General features: G+C 40.9%; 2 long non-coding RNA genes across 2 annotated transcripts in view; one reads left to right on the plus strand and one right to left on the minus strand.

Moving 5' to 3' along the window:
- Positions 1–12,740, plus strand: part of LOC146496999 (uncharacterized) — a 434,085-nt gene that overhangs the window by 120,752 nt on the left and 300,593 nt on the right. The window lies entirely within an intron of this gene.
- LOC146497001 (uncharacterized) lies at positions 5,090–6,795 on the minus strand. The gene is made up of 3 exons (XR_014870957.1): positions 6,541–6,795; positions 6,320–6,394; positions 5,090–6,101 (listed from the first exon to the last, which is right to left on the minus strand). It is a non-coding gene; the product is annotated as an uncharacterized LOC146497001 (long non-coding RNA).

Consider the following 12,740-nt stretch of genomic DNA (forward strand, 5'->3'; position numbering starts at 1 on the left):
AGGGGAAGCATGTATAATGTAAACAGAATTGGTCCTAGCACTGAACCCTGTGGAACTCCATAATTAACCTCAGTGTGTGAAGAGGACTCTCCATTTACATGCACAAATTGGAGTCTATTAGATAGATATGATACAAACCACTGCAGTGCAATACCTGTAATACCTACAGCATGTTCTAATCGCTCTAATAGGATATTATGGTCGACAGTATCGAATGCTGCACTGAGGTCTAGCAGGACAAGCACAGAGATGAGTCCACTGTCAGAGGCCATAAGAAGATCATTTGTAACCTTCACTAAAGCTGTTTCTGTGCTGTGATGAACTCTGAAACCTGACTGAAACTCTTCAAATAAACCATTCCTCTGCAGATGATCTGTTAGCCGTTTGACAACTACTCTTTCAAGGATTTTTGATATGAAAGGAAGGTTGGAGATTGGCCTATAATTAGCTAAGACTGCTGGGTCTAGAGAGCATATTTAGTCAAGAAAGTCTGACCCGAGTTTTCATATTAATCATCTGCAGGTTAGAGTTTTGCAGGATGACAGCAGGCAGGAGGACAACAGGCTCAAGCTTCAGTTTGAAAAGTGAGGTTACCGTGGAACCACCAGCAGGGGGCGACGTCTCTGCTTCAAGATGAATCTTTGAGTTTGGCTTCCACTCAAATAACAAGTCAATAACAAGTCTTACTGAATAGAACATAGTGCTTATTTTTAAAAATCTGCTCACAATGGAGGATAGTCAGTCTATGATTCAGGTGGGTCTGCATTGTGATTGGCTGAGTCTTTGTGCCCATCAGTTTGTCGGCCAGAGCCAGAACAGAAAAAAGGGCTAACGCTCCGAGCTTCAGGTGCGACCTTGCTAACCATCAGGTGAGGCTACGCTAGCTATGTCCATGTTTTATATTTAATCTATTTGGAAAACAGTCAGGTTGGAGGGTTGGATGCAGAGCAGGCAGGCACAAATCTGTAACATAATGTATTGTTTGGAGTTTAGTCTGTTACTGTTACTATTTTTACCATTTCTTCTTGGAGCAACTGTAACCCACATAATTTCGTTAGGGATTAATAAAGTAATCAGATTCTGATTGTTTCAGGATGACCTGCCATTATCCAATCACACATCTGCTTACCTGCATCTTTTGCTCGTTTCTCCTCCTCTTCTTTTCTCTTTTTTCTAAACTGAGGACCTGATGGCTTTGAACTTTTCTTGTCCATCTTGGTTTTAATTTTGCACTCCAGAACACCCATCCCCCAACCCGAGAATCACCACAACATAACCTAATAGACCTACACCTTAGTTCACAGATTCACTTTGTCTAGGGTTTGTTTCTGGGATTTCACACAACCCAGGATTCAAATCATGAATACATGATGGGCTTGGATTTACAGCATTATGAATGAAATGTGCTCTATTTGGAAGCAGCCGCCCCCCTCCCCTTTCGACGGCTTGTGTGTGAGACTTTAAATCATCAAACTGTAAATTATAAATTTTAAATTGTTATTGATCCCTTTACCCCGAGTCCTAAAGTGTATATTTATTTTCTTACTCTTCTTATATATATTATTTGTTTACTTGCACTGCTGTAACTGGAGCCTCGTCGTCTCGTCTCTACATACTGGACTGTATGTAGCGGAGATGACAACAAAGTTTACTTTGACTTCAGCAGCGAGCAGGCGCACCGAGGGCTCTCGCGCTCACAGAATTTCGAAAAAACATCGGTGCAAATTATAAATCTGTATTATAATGTCTGGTGTTTTCATGTTTTCGTGTTTGTTGGTTTGTTTTTATTTTGTTTTATTTTGCGAGTTGGTTATTAGACGCTGCTCCAGCCAGCCAGAGAATCCCCCGCTGCCCCGCCCGCTCCTCCCTTTGCCGCAAGCAACAGGCGCACCTCGCAAACGGAGGGCGCCCTTACTCCCAGAAAATGGGCAAAATATAACCGATCGGAACTCAGTCAATGTCACAAAGCACACATCACTTTATCTGACATGGCTTCACCAACATGACGGCGAGTTGAGCGGCCTCCCCAGACACCAGATCTAGAGTAGAGTAGAGTAGACCTCTGTGGAACAGGAGGCTGGCAGCATAAACGTGCAGCAATGCAGAAATAATCAGATGCAATCATTTCTCAGAGGAAGGTTTCCAACATCTTGAAGTCAGAATGTTTACGGTGATCCTAAAAATGCGCTAGGTTGGTTTTACTGACGCTTTGTCAGCTCAGCTCTTTTATTTTGAAGCAAAGTTTCCTCTGATTTGGCAGGAAGCTGCAGAGAGAGACCCAGCAACAGTCGAGGAGACTGACGGGATTCTGGAAGTCGACGTGTTTTGTCAGCTGTGCCGGTCAGACGGGAAGTAGCTTCAGAGTCGTCAGGGTTGGGTGACGCTCCAGACGCACGACATGTGACACAGCGTGTGAGCGCTCAGAGACTCCATACATCAACCTGACAGCATCCAGCCTGGGAGGTCGAGAAACGGTGCTGCTGCTGACAGACGAGACGAGCCGGAGATAAAGCAGAGCAGTCCGTATGCAAACATGCCTTCATGAAGTACAACTTCAAATGTAATAGAAGATAAAAGAAGTCTGTTGTATTTGATTTACAAAGGAGCTGCAAAACAAACCTAAAGAGATTAAGGAGCGCTCTGGATCCTGATGATCAGCAGTTATATTTAAAATGCCCGATGATTCATCTTTGGGTAGATTTGGTCACTATCTAACTCACATTGTAGAGATGAATGTGTCTTTGGATGTGGCAGCAAACTATAGCTGAACATAGACTCCCAGGTGTGGAAGTCTTATGAAACGATGACTGTTGCTTTGTGTTGGAAGTGAAGGTCACTGTGAGTATGTGTAAGTTCAATAAGGAAGATGTGTAATCACCCGTCTGTCAGCGCTCGGCTGCTAGTCTATCCTTTACGTCGCTCCCATGTTTCTCACCTTGTCAAACTCAACACTGACTTCATTACTCTGGTGCAATCATTTTCCGCAGTCTGCGACCCAATCAGCCTCTGTGTGCTTTAAATCTCAGTGCTCTTCTATCATTCTGGCTTTCAGACGTTCACTCATGTAAGCACCTCCTTCTCATCTCCACCCTATCCTGCTCACTCAGCCTTCATCTTCACCATCGCCAGCGTCTTAGCTCTGGGACGTCCTGTCCTAACTCTTATCACTTCTGGGACCCTGTTCTGCTTTGACTGTAAACGGTTTCAATTAACTTTGAATTGAATCACGATCAGTTCTCCCAAACAACCTCTTCTCATTGAATTTACATATATGAACAACTGCTGTAGTCATTTTTTAAGCCTCATCTCACTGTGATGTGACATTTTGGCTTCATCTACATGTACAGGTGTATTTCATATTTGATTCAGTTCAGTTTTATTTATATAGTGCCAAATCACAACGCTTCAAGGTATGTAATATTGTAAGGTACAGACTCTACAATGTTAAAGAGAAACCCCAACAATCAGATGGCCTCTGTGAGGAAGCTTTTGGCAACAGTGGGAAGGAAAAACTCCCTTTTAACCCTTTATAGGCGGTCGGAGCGGGCATGCTCTGTTTTGCGTAACTATTTTTAAATCCCGGTAGCTCTGCAACCACGTAAGCTAGCGCAATAATTTTTTTTGTATATGAAACCGGAGGAGTTGTACTTACATCTTATGCCATCAGCATGTCCTCGGTCACAGTTTCTCTCCACATATAGCTTTGCAAATTTGCATTATAATATTTATTTTCGTTTTTCCTACAGTATATAAAAATTGGTGTATTTCAAAAATAAAACTATGAAGACACTTAAAATAAATTTCCTGTGGTGGGAAACTATTTTGTGCAACTTTTTTGTATTTACAGTTTTGAGGGATAAGCCTCTTAAATTTCTCTAACTAGAAATATATGTTAAAAAAACAAAAACGATTTTCAATTTTTTTGTAGTTTATTGCACTTTTTTGCAATTTATGTAATTACTATGCACTTAATGCAGACATATTATTAAAATCTGGGCTATAATGGTTGTATTGATGTATAGCAACTTGAAATGCTCCCAAAAATGGCTCCACAGCATGTAAAAATATAATATAAGCTCTGGCGGACTATGGTAGGTCTTAAAGGGTTAACAGGAACAAACGTCCACAGAGCCAGGCTCAGGCAGCGGCAGCTACCTGCCATGACTGGTTAGGAGTGAGAGACGAGAAACACACTGTTGAAGTAGTGTAATTCCAGAAGATAAAACTAAACAAAAACCCAACTTTATCAGTCATGAACACACAGTGTAAAGTTTGACTTTATCCAGTGTGAGCTTAGCCTGAAAATCACACTAAGAATGACAAAGTTTACAAAATGGACTAAATGTTTTGTTCACAATGACCACGAGAAAGAAGTCAGAAAGTTACGAGCAAACCAAACCTTGATTTTGCTTAAACAATCAAAGAGAGTAGCTGTGGGTTTGGAAGATAAGTAGAGCTGGGTGTCGTCTGCATAGCAGTGAAATTGGATGTTATATTTCTTGAAAATATTACCTAGGGATAGGAGAAAGATCATAAAAAGTAAAGGACCCAGGACAGAGCCTTGGGGTACACCAGAGTTAACTGGACTAGATCGTGATCTGTGAGTGAGTAACTGAACAAACTGTGAACGGGCAGATAAATATGAGGTAAACCAGGCGAGTGCTATATCGTTGATGCCAATAGATCTTAATCTATCTAGGGAGTGGTGGGAGTATCGAAAGCTGCCAAAGGTCAAGGAGAATGAGGATGGTAACGAGTCCAGAGTCAGCTGCAAGCAGAAGATCATTTGTGATTTTTATTAGAGCTGTTTCTGTTCTATGAAATGAATGAAAGCCAGACTGAAACTGTTCGTACAAGTTGTTTCCAGTGAGGTGTCCATGAACCTGTGCAGCCACTATCTTTTCCAGAATTTTGGCTGAAATTGCCCTGAAATTATTTAAATTTGTAGGGTCTGAACCATTCTTTTTCAGCATTGGAGTTATCATTGCAGTTTTAAGAGAGGATGGAAAGGAACCAGAGATAAATAAGAGAGGAGTGTATGATATCAGCGATCAATCTATTTTGAATGTTAGTGAATACAGATCAACAGAATAGACCCCAAAACTCTGCTCTTCATAAATCAAACTCATTCAGCTTCACTCCGGGTTGTTCTGCGTCGCCTCAAACACCAAACAGACCAACAGACACAACAACTGAGTGAAAGTTCAGTGAATGGAGGTTTACTCTGGTAGAGCAGATGAATAAACAAATCCTCATGCTCGACCGCTCTTTAAACAAACGTCCAAGCTGTCATTTTTGACACTGCGTTGATGTTGGCTTTGACTTAGAGAGACATCGAGGACATCACGGAAACATTTATAGTCAGAATCAACATTACAAACTGAGAAAATCACAGTTGTTGTTTTCATGTTGGAACAGTGACAGCATCATAGTATTCACAGTGTCAGCTGGTGGCAGTCATATTTCACCCTGCGGCTACAGCAGCAGAGATGTAGGTCAGTGTGCTTATAGCTGTCTTGGCTAACTGCATCCATAACATGAATTATTATGTTAACGGTTGCTCTGATGAGAAGAGCAGAGATGCATTTCCTCTCTGAGTAGACCCATGAATGATAATGTTGTACAGCTTTGGGTGGAAAAAGCTTTTTAAACCATATTTTGGGTCCAAATCAAAAGTAAAACCAGCATTTTTTAAAAATGAATAAATAAATTTGATTTAACTGGTGATTCATTGTACCCGATTTCAAAATAACTGCCCGGAGGCATGGCAAAAATCGTGATGCCAAAGTGAAAGAGTTGCTGCTTTTATCAAAGTCATATTATACAACTTTCTTCCTAGACAGTTATAAATGGCAAATGGACTGGTTCTTATATAGCACTTTTCTAATACACTATATATGCAACACACGGGGGACACTAAAGCAGTCGCGCAAAAATGTCCTGCTAAAAAGAAAGATTCTTTAAAATACAAGGGGGAGCAAGCGAGTCAGATACCCAGTGTAGCTGCCCACTTGGAATTACCACTCGTGACGCAGAGAGCTTCGACTGATGCAACTTTATTCTCTCCTCTTTAAACCACCGACAATATGGCACCGTGAAAACTATAAAGATGCACAAACAAATACTATTAAACATTTAAGTAAAAAGTGCAGAAATGTTCACATTTTACTATAGAAAATGATTTTGATTAACTCAAATAGTGACATTGACATAAATCAATAGTTTAAACTATTTATGTTACAGCATTTAATAAAATGAATTAACGACAACATTTCTGTCTCTTAAATACATAAACAATCATTTGCATCAATAAACCAACCTCTTTCTGCTTCCAAGGGTGCTAATCATGCTGAACCAGCTAGCCAACCTCCTCCATGCACATCTCTTAGCCAGTCTTTCACACCACAAACAAATGACATGCATATACAATAAAAAACGATTCAACCACATTGAGTAAACTTTCAAAGTTATAGCATGTGACAGATAAATAAAATACGTAGTTTGCATGAGTATTTTCAAAAATTAAAAGTTTTTACTCACTCTGAAGCAACGTGTTTGTGTCGTTTTGCTGAGAACAGAACAGGAAGTCTGACACAATAAAAGAGGAAGTGCTAAGGTACTCTTCAAAATAAAAGCACAAAGTAAAGTGGCTTTGCCGGCATTTACACCCAGGGCACAGAGATGAAGCAGGTCTGATCAGAAACAGTTTATTACTAGGCCAGGGAGCACAAATAAAAACACCCTTAAAATGTACGTAATAAAATTGTCAAAAGTTGTCAATCTAGTAAAACTAAATAAAACAATCCTAAACCCCATAAAACTACCATTTTCTACATTCACTAAAAAAAAAAAAAACCCCTGCTATAATTACGCCACATGTTCATTATGGGTCCATCAGCAGGCCAGGAATTCCGGCTTTAGAGCAGAGTCCACGCCATCCCCATCTTCGGCAGACAAGGAAGAGCCTCCCATCCTCTCGTCCTTCCACTGGCCCATCATATCCCAGCTCAGCTTGCGTTCTGCACCCGAATCCATCATGCGACCACCGCCACAGCTCCCCTTGCGTCGGTGTCCTGTAAAATAACAAATAGGGGCCAGAACAATGGTCCCAGAAGCGGCCGTGGCTCATGGCCATGGCGACCTTCTCCCAACCCAGCTGCACCCAGTAAACAACAGTAGAGACCCTACTCACAAATGCAGGCAGAGGTAAACCTCTGCCCTGCTGCCAATCACACACGTTGTCTCCTACGGTTGCCGGGCAACGCTGGCCATCAACGCTGGCCATCAACGCTGGCCATCAACGCTGGCCATCAACGCTGGCCATCAACGCTGGCCATCAACTTTCCAGTCTGTGACCTCTCTCCTTCAGCGCTCAGCTAGCCTGCTTTTAAAAGGTCTTTACACAGCTGATAGGCCACCTCTGGACACACCCACGCCTCAGCAGGTGGTCCCTATCAGCTAATTTGTCCCATGTGTAGCCAGTCCACAGTGGATTAAAAACTATGTCACATAAAACACTAAAAACGATGCAATAGAAACAGAATAAAACCATGCAAATAAAACGACACTCATAAATAAACACTAAAAATCAGAATAAAAACAATATACAAGATAAATACAAATTTCCACGGTGTGACATCTACACTACAGAGCTTTTCTTTCACAGCTACATTTGTGTTTAAATAAAGGATAATCGCTGGTTGCTACTCGTGAAAATCCGACGGTTGGGGTGGATGGAGGGCTTTACAGGTGTTCACATTCAGACTTCCATCTGTCGCTGTTTCGAGGCAGCAAGAAGCTCGTTGGTCAAGGTTAAACCACAATTGTGGCTTTAATTAAATGTAGACATTCATCTAACATTGTGTTTCTGGTTCCAGTTGAATTCCTTGAAAATAATATCACATTCTCTTTCAGATTTCTACCTGATTAAATTTGATGTGAGTCAAACTGAGTCGTGCTGAATTAAATGATTGCACACTGGTCCAGCAGCAAAGGAGTCAGTGCCTCAGGCAGCGTGGACGCCGATGGCTTCAATGGGTATTAAAGCTGATGAGCCGGGTATCCAGTTAATTTGTGTTGGCTGTAAAAAGCAGTGACCCGCGGGAAACAGAGGTAAAAGTGGTGCTGATCTACATGCTTATACAATAGCTGCAGCTTGGTGCTAATAAATCACACAGGAGTGACTGTTTGGCTGTTCGGTTCTGGATCAGATAAGTTTGGGGAAACATTTTCATTTTATGTTCATAAAAATATGTAAAATCTCAGCACATCACTGGATTTTTAGGTGCAAACCTGAAAGGAAAGCAATGGTTTATCAATAGGAATGTCAGCCAAACAGGATGATCCTCAGAGGTCAACGAGGATTTCAAACGTTGAAATAAAGAAAGTTTACCCAGAATCAAACGACTCTTACTTGCTTGACTTGTCTGTAATACATGTGATTTATCTATTTTTTTAATTATCTGTGTCCAGCGTTGGGGAGTAACGGAATACATGTACCGCCGTTACGTATTTAAAATACAAAATATGAGTAACTGTATTCCGTTACAGTTACCGTTTAAAAAGGTGGTATTTAGAATACAGTTACTTTGTTGAAATAAATGGATTACACGGCGGTACTTCCCTGTTTCATATTGTGGCGGGTCAGGACTGTTTGGGTTTTGTTCGACAGCTACGTTCTGTTGTTCCAGGTGGCAGCGTTGCGGTTGCCATGGTTACAGGGCGACGCTCTCTCTGCGTGTTTCCTGGGTGAGAGAGGCCTTTTTGTTGTTGTTGTGCTAAGCTAATAGGCAGAATGCTACAGGTATAGCTCTAAAGAATGTAGCATCATAGGCAGTGTAGTCCGTGCTGCAGGGAGAATGGACTGCCATACACGTTATGTGTCTGTGAGCGAGGGAGGGAGAAAAAGGAAAAGTACGAGCTGTCATCAAGCAGAAACGGGAGCTGGAAGCATGTAAATATAATAATAACCACTGCAGCCAAGAAGAGAGCCTGACGAGCCCAGTTGTAAGTAAGCTATTAAGACTCGACTGTACACCGTGTTCGTGTTTTCCTCTGAAACAATAAGTTCTGTTGGAGCAGCCTTTCAACGCCTCTCTCTGTCTCTGCTAGCAAAGTTGACCCAGACAACAAAGTAAAGCTAGTTTTCAGCTACGAGCCGACACAGAACCCACCGTATTAGCCAGAGGTCCCTTTACTACGGTTCGGAGCCGCGGACCTTCAGTAACAGTAATAAATCACAGCAATAGTACATTCATGTAGTTGTAAACAGCATGATAATATATTAAGTAATCCAAAGTATTCAGAATACGTTACTCTCATTGAGTAACGTAACAGAATACGTTACAGAATACATTTTGGGGCATGTATTCTGTAATCTGTAATGGAATACATTTTAAAAGTAACCTTCCAACACTGTCTGTGTCTAATTAGTCTAGTTATGTCTAATTATTGTTTAAGGGAAATAAAATAAAATGTATTTTTAAAAATTCATCATATTATTGTACATCTTCCCTCTGTGTGACCAAACCATCTATACGTACTGCTTCAAAGTATGTCTATGTTGTAATGAAGTCGATCATTAAAATAATGAAGCAGTGCAGTGAGTCACTAACGAGCACACAAACAGTCAGCAAAGCTTCGATATTCAGTCAGGAATAAGCCCTGCACAGTCGATAATTAAGCTCTAACAATGTCTCTGCCAGTTAGTTAATTAGTTACTAATTGTTATTTACAACATAATTCAGGATTAGGAATTATGAGGGGAAGTACCTGGGAATGAAAACATTCCAGTTCTTTCTGGTTGTTCTTGCCAGTGCTAAAAATAGATTTTCATTCATGGCGGGAATAAAACGTCTCCCTCCACTAAACATTTTAAACAACATCTCCAGTAAAACCGAAGAAAAATGAAAAGCTGTCCAAAGCTGTTCTAAAGACCTGATCATCTGCATCCGAATGTCTCACAGAGGTGAAATCTGAAACATCTTATTTCAACTTGCTAAACTGCAGACCTGCAGTGAGACGTCGTGTGCCGGGCATCATCAGCGGAGCAGCCACGCTCACGTGACGAGAGGAGTCCTATTCAAAGCACCGTTCACTGCAGGAATCAGTTACACTCTGCGGCGCGTGATGCTGTGAAACATATTACAAAGGCAATACATCATTTTCAGATATTTACTGACTCTCTCGAAGGCCAACAGTAGTAAATGAATTTGAAATATGAGGTAACAGCAGCACGCCTGACTGAATGATGCTCTCTGATGTTTAAACAGTATTATGTTTGATTGCATCCTGTGTGTACGCAAGAAAAAACACAGGAGATTTTAATAATCCTGGAAATGCATCAGTTAGATCTAAGGTTTAACCTTAGATTTAGAGATAACCCTAAAGTTATATCTACTAGACATGCATGTTTCCATATGCTTCATTTCCTGCTATGATGCAGAGTTTCTCGCTCCATAATGTGATGTGCAGACTGACACTGTACTATTTTCTTTCAGTGATTCTGCTGCCGTGCGCCTGATCTAAACGCAGTACAGGATGTGCTCTCTCTCTCTGGAAACTCGGATTTTTACCGCTCTGCCACGCACAGTCGAAATCGGAGTTAATCAAAAACAGCTTTTTGCTTTTCACAGTTCAATGAGAAACCAGGAAATAAACATTTCAGCCAGGTGCATAGATGGGTTCTTGTTTTCTCACCGAAACCTGTTTCACAAGGCCGAGCATGTCTGATCTGAGACGTTCCCGTCCAAAAAGAAGAAAAAAGACACTTTCATGTCTCATTTTTTCAAGAAATGCAACAGGAAGAAGTGATTTCTTCCTCGACTCAAACAGTAACCATCGTCTGAACGATCAAATGAGGATGTTTGAGATATCCAATCAAAGGAAACAAAAGAAGAATCAATCTGAGAAGAGAAACTAATTAAGACAAATTGCTCTACAGCTGTGCTTCAGCGTGAAGAGACGATGTAAACGATCCCAATGGCTGTGGCAGACATCACAATCGCAATTACCAATTTCCATCTCGGCTTCTCGAACATCAGCACCGCGACTGTCTTAGCGTAAAAACAGTGTTTGATTATCGATCGGCCCTTTCTGATTGGCCAACACAAAGCCAAGCAACGTAAGCCGGAAGCCGAATGACGACGAGCCGAGCGCAGCAGATTACAAGGAATGAGAAGAGGAATGAGAAGCGAGGGAGGAGGATGAGAAAAAAAAAAGCCATCTCTGGATGACTCATCCCCTCAGGCGGCCTTTCAGATGTGATGCCAGCAAACTTGGTTATTTGAAGCAGGCTCAAACCGCTGCGCCACCCTCAAATATGATCACTTCCAGAGCTGGCCGTGACTCTGTGACATCCGGACATCTCAGCGAGTTCTCCTCTCCGGTTCACAGGATTAAACGTGTTTATCACCTGGAACATGTGAGGCTGATTTCTGTGTGTTTTCACGGCTTATAAACTTGTTTCGAGACTTCCTTTACTATTAGGTAATGCATTTTTTTTCAGACTAGTGCAAGGATTACTGGGGACATTATTTCATGCAGCTCAGGCTTCCGAAGTTGCATCCTGCTGAGCGAAGACACGGCAGAGGTTTGGTGGTGATGTAAAATGAGGGCATGTTTGTGGGGGAATTGATTTTTCTTTTCATCTCTCTAGAAAGTATCTGTCTGTGCAAGCTTCTCTAGTTCTTCACAGAGGGATTTCAGCAATAAAGAGCTGCTCTAGTCGAAGAACGTGTCCAAACGAGTTTATCTTTTCTTTTTATACCTTACCGCTGACTGTGTTTAGTTCTAGATGATGAGGCCCCATCATATCTGAGAGACCTTACAGAGTCCCAGAGTCTTAAATGTCAGTTAGGGTTCACGGGACAGACATGGTCTCCAGAGTTTAGACTAGACTTCAACGTTTCCTTTATCGTTAGTACTAGTACTCGTATTCATGTTTTAACTCGACACATATACACAGTGGAGGCGAATAGAGTAAAACTTTTATCAATATTACAATATTGATTTCATTTCTCAAGACGATTCACGGTTCAATACATAATGCAGTGAGTCAGACTGTGTTTACAGGAAGCGAATTACCTGCTGTCACTAATATTCAGTCAATGTATCCATTCGTTTTCATTGGTACTCATTTCAGTGATTGAACCTGATACCACCGACTCTTTCTGGTGTCTGGTTTCTGCTTTGCTCCCAGTCACTTCCTGTTAGGGGTTAGGGAAAAATCGATACTGTGTAGCATCGTGATATTTTGTTTGCTAATAATGTATCGATACAGGGACAGCAGAAATCGATATTTTGTTACAAAAAAGATTTTTGTGCTCTGACTTCAGAGCATGTTGATCCTTTTTCTGAATCCTGACATTCCTTCACTGTCCAAATGTGTTTAACTTTTTTTTTGGCAGCAATAAACATGACAGTTTACTTATTTTAATTTAAGACATGTTTTATTTTAATTAAGTTTAAAACTTTTTTATTTAATGTAAAATTATATTTTGTTTTAATTTACTTTCAAATTCTTCAGTTGCTGAAGGGGCTGCATAGTTTTCATAAACTGCATAGTTCAGAATAGCTATAATTGTACCAGATGGTTGATTCAGTTAAGTTGGACTAGACTGTAATACAAACCGTTCAGTTTGTCAACAATAAAACTGAAATGAGAGAAAGACTGAGTGTGAGACTTTGATATTAGAGAAAATGAATATTGATAAAGTTTACCTTTATGTACAGAATCTGAA

The sequence above is a fragment of the Neolamprologus multifasciatus genome, chromosome 18 (assembly GCF_963576455.1).
Source record: "Neolamprologus multifasciatus chromosome 18, fNeoMul1.2, whole genome shotgun sequence".
Classification (NCBI taxonomy): domain Eukaryota; kingdom Metazoa; phylum Chordata; class Actinopteri; order Cichliformes; family Cichlidae; genus Neolamprologus; species Neolamprologus multifasciatus.